General features: G+C 52.2%; 1 long non-coding RNA gene across 2 annotated transcripts; it reads right to left on the bottom strand.

Annotated features, from left to right (window-relative positions):
- Positions 1 to 2287: 2287 nt before the first annotated feature.
- LOC104869454 lies at positions 2288 to 14546 on the bottom strand. 2 transcript variants are annotated; one of them, XR_782333.2, is made up of 5 exons: positions 14374 to 14546; positions 10304 to 10386; positions 8760 to 8930; positions 2615 to 2644; positions 2288 to 2391 (listed from the first exon to the last, which is right to left on the bottom strand). It is a non-coding gene; the product is annotated as an uncharacterized LOC104869454 (long non-coding RNA). The 2 variants fall into 2 exon arrangements; XR_782334.1 differs by lacking the exons at positions 2288 to 2391; positions 2615 to 2644 and adding an exon at positions 7550 to 7988.
- Between the last annotated feature and the right edge of the window lie 96 nt (positions 14547 to 14642).

The following is a 14642-nucleotide window of genomic DNA, read 5'->3' as shown; positions in this document are numbered from 1 at the left end:
CGAGGCCCGGCCCTGGCTGGCGTCGCTGCGGTCCGGCTCTTTCTGGCCCTGACCTGTCACAGCCCCTGTCCCCGACTGAGACCCCACGTGATGAGCTTCTGACCCCGAGCCGATGGGCGCCCTGTGCCCCCTGCCCCTTCGGTGCTACCCCGTCCCCCATAGTTAAGCACTGGATGTCCGCTGGCGCCGAGCTGGGACCCCGCTCCCCGGGACCTCGGTGCAGGGACTGAGTCAGACTCCGCACCCCCAGCCCCCTTCCTGCCCCGTCTCCCGGGTTCGCCTTTCTGTGCCAGGTGTCGGGTCCCACAGGGCGGCGGAAATCAGGGTCCTAACGGTGCTGCCCTATTTATCTCCAGGTCTGTATGAAAGGGGAAATCCCCTCGGCTGTGTATTTAATCCACTTCCTCCTTTCGGGAAGGCTGGGATAGGATGATAGGATGAGAGATTCCAGCATCCCTTTGACCCCATTTCCTCCCCATCCCCAGATCATAGGGCAAAATTGGGGCAACTCAAGTCTGAGAATAAAACCAGTGAACTGTGTCCCTGTCTCTGTCTTGTTAAACTCTTTGCAGGACTGGGGATTGAACCCAGGGCCTTCATCTTGGGCTGCATTCCCAGCCCTCTATTTTTTATTTTGAGGCAGCGTCTCACTAATTCACTAAATTCCCCAAGCTGGGCTCCATTTTGAGATCCTTCTGCCTCAGCCTCTCAGAGTGCTGGGATTACAGTGCTGAGATCCCAGTGCCCAGCTCCCACGTTGTCTTGGATCAGTCCAGGAATCTGCCGCTGGCTGGGGGCTGAGCTGATGGATCAAGAGGTAACCACGAAGGTGGGAGTGAGGGTCCCATCCAGTACTCTGGGAGGCTGAGGCAGGAAGAGCAACAGTTGGAGCCTATCTTGGGAAATTCAGCAACTTGGTGAGACCCTGTCTCAAAATAAAAAAATAGAGGGCTGGGGATGCAGCTCAGAGCAAAGGCTCTGAGTTTAACCCCAGTATCACAAACACACACACACCACACACACACACACACACACACACACACAACCACAGAGCTGGGCATTGGCTCTAGGGCTGAATTTCATTAGGGTTGATTTGGGAAGCAGGGATTTGTGGTGAGGGTGGCACTGGTAATTGTAGAGTGAGCGGAGCATCCGTTAAGATGAGGTTGGAATTGGGCTAACCTGAATTGAGGGTTACATGTCGGGCTGAGGTTTTAATAGCAGGTTTACGAAGATATAACCCGCATCCCGTATCATCGCCCATCTAAAGCGTGTCATTAAGTGGTTCTCAGCGTATTCTCACTTGTGTAACCGTCACCACGGTCTCTGACTGCTTTCGCCACCCCGCAAAGAAATTCTATAGCCAACAGCAGAGGCTGCTCGTTTCTTCCCAACCCCCGGCTCCTGCGACCACTCGCCACTTCCTGCCTCTCACAGCTGTTTCCGAAGAGCTTTGGTAAGAGAAATCAGGCAGCGCATGGCCTTCTGTGTCGCTGCTTTCACTCGGTTCATTTCGTACTGTATTTCATCGGTATTTAATTCCCTTTTCTGTCCTCAGTCCTGAGTACTGAACCCAAGGCCTTTGCACTGAAGCTCCATCCCCAGACTTTTTTTTTTTTTGTACCAGGGACTGAACTCGGGTCCTTGTGCTTGCGAATCTGGTGGCAGAACCACTGGGCTAAATCGCCAGCCCTCCAGACCTTTTTTTTGGAAGAAAGGGTCTGAGTCGCTAAATTGCCCAGGCTGGACTTGAACTTGTGATCCTCCTGCCTCAGCCTCCCCGTGTTAAGATTGCAGGTGTGCACCACCGTGCCCATCTTGTTTCCTTCCTATTGTCTATCAAGCTTCCATTGTGTAGCTACACCATGTTTTATTTATCTATTATTCGGCGGTACACAGTGGATGCTGTTGGGTGCGGTTCACAGTGACAGACTGGGGTGTGTTGGGCAAGGTGGGTTTGAGTGGGTAGAAATTTCAGACCGCAGTTTCTCCCCAAGACCCAGAGCTTGCCAGGTGTGATGGTGATGGTGGCGCAGGCCTGGCATCCCGGCACTCTGGAGGCTGAGGCAGGAGGATCACCCTGAGTTCGAGGCCAGGCTGGGATACGTGGTGAGATCAAGGCCAGCCCAAATTACACAGCGAGACGCTGTCTCAAACAAGCAAGCAGACAAAAACCCAGGGCTTGCTTGCCTTACTCTTCCTCCTACCAATTTCCCTGAGACTATCTGAATATTTGTCCTGGGTTCCCTTGTTCATTCAGTTAAGGGTGTCGAACCCTGACGTGAGCAGCCCAGCGGTGTCCAGAGGCTTAAATAGTTCGTCTCTTCATCCCATCAACCACGCACTTGTTTGTTCATTCGGTTTTAGCGAGCGTCTACTCGGTGCCAGGTACTGAGAATAAAGAACACAGCGGACAAAGAACTATGTGGTGTCGGCTTCGAGATGCCACCCATTTCTGTGAGCTGCCCTCCCATTGGATGGCACTGGGAGCAGAATTAGCATACTTTTTCCTCACACCTGGTAAAGACGGTGGTCCCTTAGCCCCTCGCCCAACACCCTTACCTCAGGAAAGCCTATGGGGGCCGGGGATGCAGCTCAGCGGCACCGCGCCTACCTTGTGAGTGCAAGGTCCTGAGTTTGATCCCTGATTAAAAAAAAATTAATGTGACTATCTTTGCCCTCAAAAGTCCCCAGCACTGTAAATGCATTACCGGAAATGTTCTGTCCCGAAGTCTAGGTCTCTCACTAGTCCGTCGCCTCCCCCCTCCTTCCCTTCCCCGACATCTGTCCTTGCCGACCCCTCCCTTTTCAGGCTGTCTACACTAAAAGTCTCACTTTCTTTTTTCTTTTTCTTTTGTGACACTGAGGATTGATACCAGGCCTCCCGCCCGCTAGGCAAGCGCTCTAGAATTGAGCTGCACCGCCGCCACCTCTTTCTAAAGAAAACTTGATTCTGAGACAGCTCTTGTGAAATTGCCCCGTCTGGCCTCCAACTTGTGATCCTCCTGCCTCAGCCTCCTGAGTATCTGGGATTATAAGCGTGCACCACCACACCCAGCTTGCTTTCTTTCAATGAACCACTTCACTCAACACTTTTTTTGGCCTTCTCCTTAGACGCCATGCCTCTGGGAATGCATGACCTGTGATTTATCCAACTAATGCTATTAACAAGGACTGAAGGGCCGGGAATTTAGCTCAGTGGTTCTGCAGCCTGCCTTGCAAGCTCAAGGTCCCAAATCCAATCCCTGGTACCCCCTCCAAAAAAAACCCCAAAAGGAAAAACTAGGATTGAAGTCACCATTGTCTATACGCTAGATGCTGTCCACCTAATTATTATCTGGATCGATTTATTCCTCAAACATGTGAGGAAGCGTCTGTTAGTCCTGTCTTACAGATATGGAAACTGAGGAACAGAGAAATCAAATAATCTGGCCAGAGTCTAAAACTAAAATGTATCAATAAACTAATAGAGGGCCGGGAGTGGTGGCCCACACCTGTAACCCCGGGCTGAGGCAGGAGGATCGCTGAGTTCGAGACCAGCCTGGGCTACACAGTGAGTTCCAGGTCAGTCTCAACTACATAGTGAGACCCTGTCTCAAAAAACAACAACAAAAAACAAACTTAATGAATAATAATAATTATTATTATAATGATAAAACTAGAAACTATCTGGGTGTGGCGACGCAAGACTGTAATCCCAGCTCTCTGGGAAGGTGAGGAAAAAGGATTACAAGTTTGAGACCAGCCTGGGCAATTTAGCGATTTAACAAAACCCTGTCTCAAAAAAATAAGGCTCCATTTCTCGTACTGGAATAAACAAAATTCACCCCGGAGCTCAGCTCTTCACACAAGTCTCTTTCCTGATGACCGCAGCCCACAGGAGACACCTCCCAGGCCCATTTCACAGGTGAGGCTGGAGATAAACTGAACAGCGGGGCGCGTGGGTGAGCGCCCCCAACCCGGCCCAGGTTTAACCCACAGATTTGCCTGTCTTTGCCCCAAATTCTAACCCATCCCGGGGCAAGCCTTTGTGGGGAGGGGGAAGGGACAATTAACGTATAGTTTAGTGAGGGTGCTTTAATTAGCCCAAAACTCGTTCATGAAGTACAGGCTCGGCCCCGTAAATTGAAGGTTAATTGACAAAGGTGTAAGAAGGGAATTCTGGCCCCGCTCCGCTCCCCGTATTTCTTCTTCTCAGTAATCCTCGCTGGCCCCGGCAGCTGCTGGGAAACCCCAGTTGATTTGCATATTCAGCAGCCGTAATTAATCAGCCGGCGTTGCTTCCTGAGCCAGCGCCTCCGTGCGCGGTTCCCAGCTGGGGGCGGGGCGGGGCGGGCCTCCCGGGCCTCCCGCGTGGGGGTCGCTGGTGGCTTCAGCCAGAGACGGTTGCAGGGGGCAGAACCAGTAGCGGATTCTACTACACACGCTGCCACCAGAGACACTCGCAGCCAGGCACGCACGCGGACCAAGGGCCCACAGAATCTGTATTTATCTTTTTGTTTGTTTGGAGACAGGGTCTCACTACGTAGCCCAGGCTGGCCTCAAACTCACAGCGATCGTCCTGCCTCAGCCTCCCCAGTGGTGGGATGACAAGCATGCGCCACCACTCCCGGTGGATCCTTATCTCTCTCACAGCTGCAGGTCGAATCCAAGACGCACATTATACAACCTTCCAGTCTCAGCCAGATTCCAGACACCCGGGCACCGAGAGCAAGGCACTCGCACGCACACACACACACACACACACACACACACACACACACGTCCGGGGGGTGTTTGGACACACAGTCAGGCTCCTTCACACTTGCACGTTGTCCGCACAAACCTACTCTCAACGAGAAAGAGCCACATCTGGAAAGGGAGGCAAATATTTACTGAGCATGCCTCGTGTGCCTGGCACGGCGCCAGCCTCCGGCCTAACACAGCGACCGGTATAATGGCCTCATAGGGATGCTGTTAACACTTCGGGGTGGTTGACAGGCAGGAAGCAAATGCACTAACGGAGGCTTCAGAATTCAATAGGCTACAGGTGTAATGGTGCGAGCCTCTCATGCATTCAAGGCTGAGGCAGGAGGATCTCAAGAGTTTGAAGCCAGCCTGGGCTCCATAGCGAGTTCAAAGTCAGCCTGAACTACACAGTGACACTGTCTCCAAAAACAAACAAACTGGGAAAAAATTTGCTTGTGTACTGAAAGTGCGCGGATTTTGTTTCTTGTCATAATTCTCTAAGCGGTGCCATGAAACAACTGTTCCCATAGCATTTACGTCGCCTCCAGTACTCCGAGTGATCTAGAGACGATTTACTGTCTAGGGGAGGACTTCTGTAGGCGCTACACAAACGCGGCACCGTTTGATACCGTGACGTTTCGCATCAGCGATTTTGGGATCCGAGGGGATCTCGGAATCAGTCGCCTGAGGGTACCCCGGGGGCGGCTGCTCAGATGTAACACAGCAGGTGGTCCTGGGAACAAAACTGTGCAGTGCTGAGGGACCGGAAGGGGCCTTCTGTGAAGCAGTGCGATCAGGGGTAGCTTGAGGAGGAGGCAGAGACGAACACAGAGAGAGAATGAGAGCCGCTTGACCCCGCTCTGCCCCCAAACTACCAAAAAAGAAAAAAAAAAAAAATCAGATTCACAGTCGCGCATGCGCCGTGATGACCCGAGCCTACCCAAGGCAAAACTCCCTCGGCCACAGGGGCAGACTTGTAGCCCTGAGTCGAGTGCCCCAGACACTAGCCCTACAGGTGACAATACGGGGACCGGGGAGGCAGGGGGAGCTGAGAAGAAAGATAACTTGATGAACCTTGCAATCTGGTGCCCGCCTGTCATCCCAGCATTCAGCAGGCTGAGGCAGGAGGATCGCTGTGAGTTTGAGGCCAGCATGGGCTACAAAGTGAGTTCAAGGTCAGCCCGGACTACATAGCAAGACCCGGTCTTAAAAAAACAACAAGACCACCAGATGGACACCAAGAGAATGTTCTTTCTTCCTTGATCTGGTCTCACCCCTTTCGTACATAGTCCCACCTCCGTCTTGATATATCTCTCGTTTTATTTATTCATCTGTTTATTTCTTATTTGCAGTACTGCAAGTTGATTGAACCCAACGAACCCGGAACTACACCCCCAGACCTTTTTAAATTTTATTTCAGGACAGGATTGAGGCAAGAGATTAGGGTGTGGCCAGCTGGTTGAGTAAGTGGTTGTGACCTATCAATTATGAGATCCAGGACGGGCTCAAATCCCACGTTTTGGACCAGTCAGAGAAGACTATTTTCAATTCTTCCAGAAAGAATTCAAGGAAGTTTTTTTTTTTTATTTTTTTTGAGACAGGTCTCACTATGTAGTTGTGACCTGGAACTCACTGTGTAGCCCAGGCAGGTCTCGAACTCACAGAGATCCTCCTGCCTCAGCCTCCTGAGTGCTGGGATTACAGGCGTCTGCCACCTTTCCCAGCAAGAATTCAAGTAAGTTTTTACACTTGATTTTAGCCAAAAGGCCAAGAAGCAGTCAAGCAGGATTTTGATAGGTTGGCCCAGATCTCTTCTTGGATTGGAGGGGGCAAGGTTAATGGAGCTCATATAAAAGATGGCACCACTAACCTCCCCACACAATGCTCTTTGTCTCCCCAACCCCCTTTCCTTGCCTTCTTTCTTTTTTGGTACCGGTGATTGAACTCAGAACCTTGTGCTTGCGAGGCGGGCGGTGGAAACCACTGAGCTAAATCCCCAGCCCCACTGTGTTCTTTCTTTGGTGGCCTGCTCTCACCCCACAGGCCATACGTCTTTTCTTACCTTGAAGAAACATAAAATCTGGGCTGGGGATTTAGCTCAGAGGTGCCACTGCCTGCCTGGAAAGTGCAAGGTCCTGAGTTTGATCCCCTGAACCATCAATCCATCAATCAATCAAATCTAGTGATCCAAAACCCACAATCTTCCTGCCTCAGTCTCCAGAAAAGCTGGAGGAACAGGCCTGAGACACTCACCCAACCTTTATTTCTTTTTCTCCAACTTTTATTTTAAATTAAAGTTTAAAAATACACAATATTTATCCTGGTGACTTTCTTTTTTCCCAGTGCTGGGTTGGATCGTAGGGGTCTCACACATGCTAGGCAAGTGCTCTAACCCCGAACTCCACCCCAACGCCTGTTATAACCGTTTTGGAATCTCACTTCCCTGGCACGAAAAGAATCCCATCATTACCATCCATCCTGGAAACGTTTTCATCTGCCCCGCTGAAATTCTCTTCCTTATCCAGCACGGATTGCCTGCATTCCCTGCCTCCCCGGGTCTGGAAACCGTTGCCCCTGGAATGTTTCTCCTTGTTTACTGTGGGGGCCGTATCCATGTCGCGTGATCCTGTGGGTTTTAGAACCACTTCAGACCGGTACAGCGTTCAACACGGTCTTTGAAGCTTGTTTTGCAGGCTCAGTGGGTTTCTGCATCTTCTCTGTCTTTTTCTCTTTCTCTTTCCTTTTTTCTTCTTCTTTTTCCTCTTCCTCTCCTCCTCCTCCTTCCCCTATCCGCCCAGTCCCCCTTCTCCTTTTTGCAGTACTGGGGATCAAACCCGGAGCATTCAGATCGAACTACATCCGCCGCCCCTTCCATTTTTCACTTTAAAGCAGCATCTTGTTAAGTTTCCCAGGATGGACTCGAACTTGAAATCCTCCTGCCTCAGCCTCCCAGAGTGCTGGGGTTTCAGGCGTGTGCTACCATACGTGCTAGGTGCAAATATTTCTAACCGTGTGCTTTTAATCAAAGTGTGTGACGGCTCCTCTTTGCTGTCCTCCGGTCCCCTCGTGAGCCTGGAAGTATTTCCCACCTTGTCTGTCTAGACATCCTCAGTGTGTTCCTTGTGCATCTCTGGGGTGTGTAGATTCCCAAGAATGGGGCCCTTGGGTCCCACAGAGATACAGCTTCAGCTATCCTCCAGGTGGACTTCATGCTGGTCATCAAGCCTCACCGTTTCTTCTCCAAACTCTCCCAAGGCTCCCTGCTAGGCCCAAAGTAGAGTCCAAGTCTGACAGCTGCAGTGTCCCTGTCACCACCCCTCACCGGCGCCTCAGCCCTCTGCACCTGGTGGCCTCGGGGCCTTTGCACCTGCTCTGCTCGCTGCCCAATGAGCTCTGCTTGCTTCTCACCCTTCAGGTGATGGCTGCAATGTCACTGCTTGGCATCAGAGCCCCCAGACATATTTGGCCACCCCTTCCTCTTAACTCTACTTAAAGATGATTGCCACCTTGCCCCAAGCCACAAATTCATAAATTCTCCACTCGCAGGTCAAATAGACGCAAGAGTCCTTGCATCTACTCTGGGGCTGGAGCTAGGGCTACAGCGGAGATCCAACCCTGCATGTTCACTCGGCCTCGCTCGCTCCTTTACGATCCCTTCCCAGAGGCACTGCAGGATTTGGACTCAGTACCGGCCTGGCCTGGCTCTGGGGAGACCGGAAGCTGCTGGTTTGAGCCAAGTTCCGGCCCAGTAACCTCAACCAAGGCTCGCTCTTCCTGAGCCGACAGAGCTGGGAAGCGTTCTGGGGTCTCCTTGTCCCGCCAGCTCAGACCACAATTCCCAGGCCCGTAATGGGAGCCACATGCGCTGGCAGCCCGCCGCCGCCCGCCCCCTTCCTCTCCCCAGGGGCCCCTGAGTCACTGCGGCACACCGCCCCACCCGGACTGCGTGGCACAGATGGCGTGGGCGTCCCTGCGGGTCTGTCTGTGTGGGAACCTCGGCCTGGGCCACGGGGCCAGGAGTGTGATCTTACCCTGAAGTGTGGGTCTGTGGGTGTCTTTTGTACACACTGTGTGTCTCCATGGTGTCTGGAATCCTGTGTGAAGCCGGGCGTGGTGACGCACTCCTGCGATCCCAGCACTCGGGAGGCTGAGGCAGGAGGATCTGTGTGTTTGAAGCCGGTCTTGAGATACATAATGAGACCCTGTGTCAAAAAAACCAAAACCCGGAAATCAAGAAAACCAAGCAAAAATCCTCAATATAATGCCACCTAGGCCCATAGGTGGGATTTGAGTCAGACAGACGTGATTTTGGATCCTATGTCTGCCCTTTATAAGTAGGTGACCCTGGGCAAGTTACACAGCCTCTGTGGGATCCAGACTTTTCACACGCGCACCCACAGCACGGGGGATTGAACCCAGGGCCTTCGCACCGAGCTCTGGCCCCAGCCCGCGTTTTAGTTCGCCACAGGGTCTTGCTCAGTTGCTAAAGTTGCCCAGGCTGGGCTGGAACTTGTAATTCTCCCACCTCCGCCTCCTAGAGTGCTGTGAAACTTTATATTCTCAAATTAGGGAGAATAATTCCTACCTCCGGAGTTTTCGCAATGAGTCAAGTAAGCAAAGCCTGAGAATACTCGGCCCAGGCGGGAATGAGGGTTCAGCTGACTCCGTGGGTGGGGACGGTGATTAGTAAAGACAATTCCCAGGGGCCGGGGATGTGCTCCGCGGCCAGCGCTTGCCTAGCCTGCGGGAGGCTGGGGGTTTGAACCTCGGCACAGAAGAAAGAAGGAAAAGAAGGAAGGAAGGAGGGGGGAGGGAGAGAGAGAGAAGAAAAGAAGACAAAGGAAGGAGAGACCAGAAAGAAGGAGGAGAAGAAGAAAGAGTTCTGAAGTGGTAAATATAACCTTTAAGAGGTGGAGCCTGTGTGTCCATCCGCCGGTAAATGGATGAAGAAAATGTCATATTTACACACTGCGGAGTACTACGCTGCCATCAAGAAGGGTGGGCGTCAGTCATATAGGAAAATGGATGAGCCTTGAGGCCATAATAGTGGAATAAATGACAGGTGAAATAACCCAGGAGGAGTGTGATCCCTGTCTACTCCAAACTTGAGCTAACAGACAAATAAAAACTGAGAAGACAAACACGAGACCGCCCCCTCTGGACGGGGTTCAGGTAACTCCCCGGGGCCCTCGTTAGTTCCCACAAGAGCACGTTATACAAATCTCTCCGGCTTTTGGTCGCCGCACATGAGCTGTCCCCCCAAGGCTCCTGTCAGGGTGATGCCACTGGCCAGAGGTCCCTACCAGAGTGGAGCAGATGCGAGCCCTCTGCTTCTGTTTTCAGTTGTTAGTTTGTATTTGCAGTACTCGTGGCCGCATCCCGCGTAGGGGAGTGGGTGCACGGACGTACCATATCGTAGCCCTTTCTTCGTCCCCTTCCCCCTCCCTGTCCCCCTTTCTTCACCACCCAGAACTATGAACCAAGTAAACCTCTTTTCTTTATAAAGCACTCAGCACTGGGTATTTTGTTATAGTAATAGAAAACAGACAAAGTCACTGGAGAACTTGGTACTTACAAATCGGTGGAAGACTGAAGGATGGAGATCTAATTGAGAGCTTCAGGATGAATTGCTACGGAACAGCACCTCTACTGGAGGCTCTAGGAGCAAATGGCTCTGTTATGCTCAGGAATGTGGGGGATCCCCCACCGCGAACAGTGCACATCAAGAATACATAACCGAGGGGGCTGGGGACAGACCTCAGTGATGAGTGCTTGCCTAGCATATCTGAGGTCCCGGATTCCACCCACAGCGCTGCCCCCCCAAACAATGAAAGAATAACACATCACCAGCCTGGCAGATGCCACACACCTGTAATCCCAGCACTTGGGAGGCTGAGGCAGGAGGATCATTGCGAGTTCAAGGCCAACCCGGACCACACAGTGAATTCAAGCCTGAACTACACGGTTCAGAGACCCTGACTCAAACACCACCACCACCACCAGAATAAATCACTGTAAGGGAGGCACAATGTGTGCCTATTCAGCCACAGAATATTGTTCAGCCGTAAGAGCAAACATCTGATTCATACCTCAGTGTGGATGCGGGTGAACCTTGGGAACATTATGCTAAGTGAAAGAAGCTAGACACACAAAAAAGACAAGTACTGCATGATTCACAGAGACAGAAAATGGATTAGAGGTTACCAGGGCCTGGCAGGAGGGGAGAACGGGGAGTTATTGCTCAAAGTTTAGAGAAATTCTGTTTGGATAATGAAAAGGTTCTGGAAATGCTGGCATGGCCGCACAACAGAGTGAAGGTAACGAAGCCCACTCAAGTGCAGATGTAAAAATAGTAAGTCACAGGCTGGGGATTTAGCTCAGTGGTGGCACACCCGCCTGGCAGGCACAAGGTCCTGAGTTCAATTCCCAGTACCAAAACCAAAAAACCAAAAGGTAATCCAGGCATACAGTGCAGCCCTAGAATCCCAGCTACTTGGGAGGCTGAGGCAGGAGGGTAGCAAGTTTGAGACTTAGTGAAACCCTGTCTCAAAAGAAAAAGTAAAAAAGATTGGAGTGTAATAGCTCAGTGGTAGAGTGCTTGCCTAGTGTGAGGTCTTGGGTTCAATCCCCAGTACTGCAAAAAAAGGAGAGAAGGAGGAAGAGGAGGAGGAGGAGGAGGAGGAGGAGGAGGAGAAGAAGGGCTGGGGATTTAGCTCAGTGGTGCTTCACAAGCACAAGGTTCTGAGTTCAATCCCTGGTATAAGAAGGAGAGGTCAGAAGGCAGCAACAGTGCCACTACAGTTGCAGTTTGGAATCCACCATCATTATTATTGTGACTGCCTCTCAATAAAAGTTGGTGGTAATACTGGTGACTAAAACAAGAACAAGCCTGCAAAGAAATCTCTGTCCCCCACTGTGACTGGCGGCTGCCCCCGCTAACACAGTAGGAAGATGATTTCCACCACCCACTGTTCCTGCTTATAACTGTTAGAGCCTCCCCTGCATACAGAAGTCTAGCTGCAAGGGAGTCTGGAAACAGTTTTTAGCTTGGAAGGCCCTGCCATATAGAAATGTGCACTAAAGGTTGGGGTGGGGCTTTTGGTTTTGCCTGTTGCAGTGGTCAAAGTTCCACATTCTCTCATGCACCCCTCCCAACCCTGTCCAGCGTAGACTGACTCAGGCTAATCCCACTCTGCATCCAGGAGGATGCAGATGTGGCCAGGCCACATTCTTCAGAACCTGTAACCTGTTCAGGATGGGCCTATGACTTGGAATGGCTCACTGAGTTATGATTTTGCAAACTTCTTTTTGCTGATGTTGCTGAGCTTGGAAGACAGAAGTTTCTGAGAACTAAACTTTTTAAATTTTTTTTGAGATAGGGTCTCATGATGTAGCCCAGGCTGGCCTTGAACTCACAGAGATCCTCCTGCCTCAGCCTCCCAATTGCTGGGATTACAGGTGTGTGCCACCATGGCTGGCTTCAGAGAACTAAACTTGTCACCTTTTGACTAAAAGCAATCTCTCCCAGAGAACAGAGGTATAAAGATATAAAGAGAGAATATAACAGGACCCCTGGATCCAGCCATGCCTGAATTCCATTGCCCATGGATTATTTTTTTCAGTTCTGTAAGTCAATATATATATATTCTTTTTTTCTAAATCCACTTCAACAGCGCGTTGTACAAAGCTTTCTGCAGCTGTTATCAAAGGAGCCTGAACGATAGACAGGGATTTAGATGGTTTAGCAAGGCCAAAGACATGAGGGACCTGTGCCCAGCACCAGATTCAGCCACCTAGCTCATCAGTTTCTGTCCTGCGAGATCCTACAGAATCCTATTCTGACCCCTCCTCAATGATGGGCCACAATTCTGACTCCTCGGTCACAGACGCCACACTCACCAGAACACTGACCACAGCGCTGAGTGGGGCCTCGACCACAATATGACCTGATCACAGCTGTGGCCATAGCGCCGATGACAGTCCACCGTCCAAAGCAAGCCCAGGACAATGAGCCCGGGATTACGACACTGAACACAGAAGACAGACCACAATCCTGGTCATCACACTGACCACAGCGCTGGTCCCCAAAATGGCAGTGAATATACTGTCTTGGCTTCAGCCTGAAGAGCACAGTCCGTGCCAGGTGGTTCAACAGAGAGAATTTCACCCGGGGAATTAATGACTCTTGTGAGTACTGGGTTTCAAGAGCAGTCGGGAGAAGGTGAATCAGCTCTGGAGTAGCAAGCCGCCATCTTCCCAGGGGCCCATTTGATAAAAGGAGGAGGTGACTACCAGCCACCTGGCCGGAGTGCAATCACTGTGGGGGAACAACCTGGATGGCCTGAGGCAATAAGGGGACTCAACAGCTACTGCTGGGTCCCCCAAGTGGAGAGAGAGGGAGAAACCCTTTGGCTTTACCCTTCTTCCCGCCCTCCGATCTCCTTCCTGACCTCCCATTGGCCGAGCCTCACAGATGCAAAGGCCTCTGGGAAATGTAGTTTGCGGTAGTCAAGGGCGCCTGGGAAATGTAGTTTACAGAGGTTCTCTCTCCTGATACAGAAGTGAGGACAGGTGAGGCATGGACTTGAGGGGATAGTGACCAAAGCCCAACCATACAACACAGATCATAGCCTGGCCATGACAGTGACATCTGGGTGACTGGAGTCTAAGGTGGACACTGTTCATGGTCCTAAAACACAGGGGCATCAGAGCTTTGGAATTTCACGAACCTACACCCTACCCTACACCTACCGCAGGCTGGGCCTGAAGATCTGGCAAAAGATCGGGTCTTGTTTGGGGCAAGGATGTGGAGGAATGGAGGAGACGCCTTCCCAAACTCCATTCTGTCTTGGGGCACGTCCTGTGGCCACCGTGCTCTACCACTCTGTGGTAATGCGCTCCAGGCACCCAGCACCAGGTGCACTGTTCGCTTCTGACTCAGAGGATTGCCGGCGGGGTGGAGATGTTGGGGAAAACCCTCACGGTGATTCCGCAACACCAGACTCTTTCTCTTTGCCCCAACATATCGATTACTAGTCTGCTCGCTCTACTGCGGTTAGAATAACGCCAGCTTCCTTGGTGCTCCACATGCTACTGACTTCCTCCCCTGCCCCAAGCCGCTGAGGGGCTGTGGGGAGGCAGGGGCGACGGGGGACACTTCTGAGGTGGGAGTGGAGGTGGAGAAATTCTCCAGAGGCCCCCAAAGAAGGCAGGCAGGACAAGGACACCCTTCACGCGCAAATGCTCCGCGTGGAGGCTGCCTGCATGCTTTGATTCTCTCGGGAAGGGAATCTTGGGCCATTGCAACCACAGCAGGAGAGCGTCCAGGTGTGTGTGGGAGGGGCCTGCCGGCTGCGGGGCGCCGGGGAAGGGACGCGTGGGAGGTGACACCCCCGGAGCCGGCGCCCTGAATTTTCCTCTCACTCCCTACCCCCTCCCCCTTGCCCCACCTCTGCCGACCAGGCCTGGCCCGCCTGCCCCCACTTCCGCTTCCGCAAGCCCTGCCTCAGTTTCCCGATTGACTGTTGAGTTATTTAAGGAGGGGGGAGCGCCTTATCATTTCTTTGCTACCAGGCCTTCTCTCTCTTTTATTTTCTTTTTTGGAGACGAGGTCGTTATGTAGCCCGGGGTTGGCCTCGAACTCACGGTGATCGGGTGACTGGATGAAACTCCCTTTCCGTGTCCTGGACCTGCACCCGTTCACAGCCTCGGGGTGCGATGGAGCTGTTGGGGTCTCGTCCCCGGGTTCCTCTCGCCAGGGCCCCGGGGCCGGATCCCTACTTCCTCATCCCCCATCCCGCTCTCTGGCCTCCCGAAGAACAGCTGGGGGCGGGGCGAGGGGCGGGGCGGACAACACATTTAGGCGCAAGAAAGGGGCGGGGCGAGGGCGGGGCAGAGCCGACCGTGAAGGCCGA

This window comes from Fukomys damarensis, unplaced genomic scaffold (assembly GCF_012274545.1).
Source record: "Fukomys damarensis isolate Sample0158 unplaced genomic scaffold, DMR_v1.0_HiC HiC_scaffold_37, whole genome shotgun sequence".
Taxonomy (NCBI): domain Eukaryota; kingdom Metazoa; phylum Chordata; class Mammalia; order Rodentia; family Bathyergidae; genus Fukomys; species Fukomys damarensis.
The sequence above is the reverse complement of the archived record's forward strand: the minus strand, read 5'-3'. Positions and strand labels throughout refer to the sequence as shown.